General features: G+C 36.7%; 1 long non-coding RNA gene across 3 annotated transcripts; it reads left to right on the plus strand.

Annotated features, from left to right (window-relative positions):
- Nucleotides 1-342: 342 nt before the first annotated feature.
- On the plus strand, nucleotides 343-2,381 carry LOC144892340 (uncharacterized). 3 transcript variants are annotated; one of them, XR_013623522.1, is made up of 4 exons: nucleotides 343-593; nucleotides 684-836; nucleotides 1,167-1,296; nucleotides 1,517-2,381. It is a non-coding gene; the product is annotated as an uncharacterized LOC144892340 (long non-coding RNA). The 3 variants fall into 3 exon arrangements; XR_013623523.1 differs by having other exon boundaries at nucleotides 713-836; XR_013623521.1 differs by having other exon boundaries at nucleotides 343-836.
- The last annotated feature ends 278 nt before the right edge of the window (nucleotides 2,382-2,659 follow it).

Below are 2,659 nucleotides of genomic sequence, written 5' to 3' on the forward strand. Positions count from 1 at the left end.
TATTCATTAGACCACTTAAACACCTGTGATCCTTCTGACCTTATGGACCTTTTAACCTTTTACTCTTAATATCATCTGGTGAATATAACCCACTCAAACAACGACCCTACAAATATTTGTTTATGCGTGGGAAATAATTTAATTCTCCTACAACTCTCCTCACCGTCTCATCCAACTCACCGGTATTTAAATTAATTCTCTTATTTGTTTTGTGAACTTTTTTACCAGTTGCCTTTTCAATTATACTTATTTGATATTTTTTACATTCATTTTGTTTTCCATTTATATACCACTCGAACCTTTTCTAATTAATAGCTCACTGTTAGGCTCATGCACACTCGAACCACATACCTTGAGAAATGACGTTGTTTCACTTGGATAACTTCCAAGGAATTCTCTTTGTCTTGTTTCCTGTTTTTCACAAACACACGCCCTCAGTTTCCAAAAGCTGACAAGCACTTCAGTTCCCCGAAATACATTTTGTTCATTATAAAAAGAGAGGTCTCCGAATGGGACATTTAAACATTGTGAACGAAGATGAGCTTGTCTTATTCCAGTCTTTCCTCTGATGAAGAATACTCGCCAGGACATTGGTAAGTTCATTTGGTATTAAACACTGTTAATGAGAGCTTTGTATGTGATTAATTATACAACTAATAATTTATTTTTCCTATTCATTGCAGCAATTCAAATATTGTAAATATCCTGGCAGAATTTCAAGTTGTTTCTCAAGAGTTCCACAACGAACTGAATACGGGTTTGAATAACCTACCTCCGAGATGGTGGGCTCAGAATGAATTCAATGTTTCACCGTTCTTAGAAAATTCACGTGAAAGGTATGATAGAAAATAAAAAACGAGAGGTGTGTGCATGTGTGTGTGCATGTGTGTGTGTGTATGTGTATGTGTGTGCATGTGTGTCTGTGATTAAAATAGAGAGATCGAATTGTGAGGAACAGAAATGAAAAATGAGATTGTGTGTGTGTGTGTGTGTGTGTGTATGTGTGTGTGTGTGTATGTGTGTGTGTATGTGTGTGTGTATGTGTGTGTGTGTGTGTGTGTGTGTATGTATCTGTGAATGTGTGTGTGTGTGTGTGTGCGTGTGTGTGATGTTTTGTCAGGCTTACTTCAGCATATAATAGTAATTTCTCCTTATTTTGTTTGCAGTATTAACCTCGAAGACCAAAATTTTGAGTGGGATGATTTTGATTCCCCAAGGAGTGGTTATTTCCTACCAACCTGTGAACCTCTACATTTTCAACTCAACGATCTTGACGCTAAGCTGGATTTTTTCGAGGTAAGCATGTGTGTACGTGTGTGTGGTTCACTGTTTATAATAGGTACACCATATCCCTGCGCATCGTAAGAGGTGATTCAGGGTTGGTGTCAGGAAGGGCATCCGACCCTATATTAATAATAATAATAATAATACATTTATTTTGTATAGCGCTTTTCAAGACGCTTTGACATGGAACATAAATATGAAATAAATATCTCTCCCCTCTTGTCTTTAATAGAAAGAGATTCAAAACCTGAAGACATCTGCTGAACCAACCTTTGACTTGTGCTGGGAAGAAATTGATGACTTATGCTGGGGAGAAGTTGAATGTATACCTCAAGAAAAATGTTTTAATAATATAAAGATTTTAATGTTTTCAATATTTATATATATTTGTTTTGTTTACAATTATTTAATTATTAATTACAAAAAGAGAATAAAGGAGGGAACGGGGAGGTGCACCCCTGCCAAAGACCCTTCACCCCCCTCATCCCACCCCTCCCCTCCCCTTGTGTGTGTGGGGAAGGTGGGGGTGGGATGAGGGGGGTGAGGGGTCAAGGGTGGGGGTGCACGGAGGGTGGGGGATGATGGGTGTGGTCTGTGTGGGCGGGGTCTGTGTGGGCGGGGTCTGTGTGGGCGGGGTCTGTGTGGGCGTGGTCTGTGTGGGTGTGGCTTATGATTTTAATTTATTTAATTTTTTTTTATTACCACTAATTAAATTAGCTAATCTGGGTGGGGTGAATAGAAATGTTGTTTAATGAATTATTAGCTTTGTTTTTTGTAATTCTTGCGAGTAAAATGAACCCAAGATTTCTTCTCGATTTATATCATTTAATTTGTAGGTCCAAGGGACTGTATCCATTACATCAACGATTATAAATAATTCATTAGTCCATTTTTGTGTATAACCTTTCTCAAAATGACTTTTCCATTTGTATATCCTTACAATATCACCAACTTTAAACTTGGGCTTTCTCAAATTAATCTCCTTTTCATATTCTAATTTTGTAAATGTTTCCGATGGTTTTGATTTTGTTGATGAATGAACTGTATTATTGTAATTATCGACAATATCCTGAATTAAATACACCCATTTTTGAGAACCGAGTTCTGTGAATTTTTTATATAATTTCTCTTTCAAAGTACGATTAAAACGCTCAATAACAACTGCCTTTCCTTCATTAAAGGTGCTGTATAATTTAATACCCTTCCCCTTAAGAAATTTCATGAATATTTTGTTATAGAACTCTGTTCCCTCATCAGTCCATAACTTCTTTGGTTTCCTTTTATCCCGATCAAATATTAGCTTAAAGGCTAACATTAAAGTATCACCCCTTTTATTTTTTAAAGGGACAACCCAGGCAAATCTACTCCTCAAATC

The sequence above is a fragment of the Myxine glutinosa genome, chromosome 5 (assembly GCF_964187855.1).
Source record: "Myxine glutinosa chromosome 5, kmMyxGlut1.1, whole genome shotgun sequence".
In the NCBI taxonomy this organism is placed as follows: Eukaryota; Metazoa; Chordata; class Myxini; order Myxiniformes; family Myxinidae; genus Myxine; species Myxine glutinosa.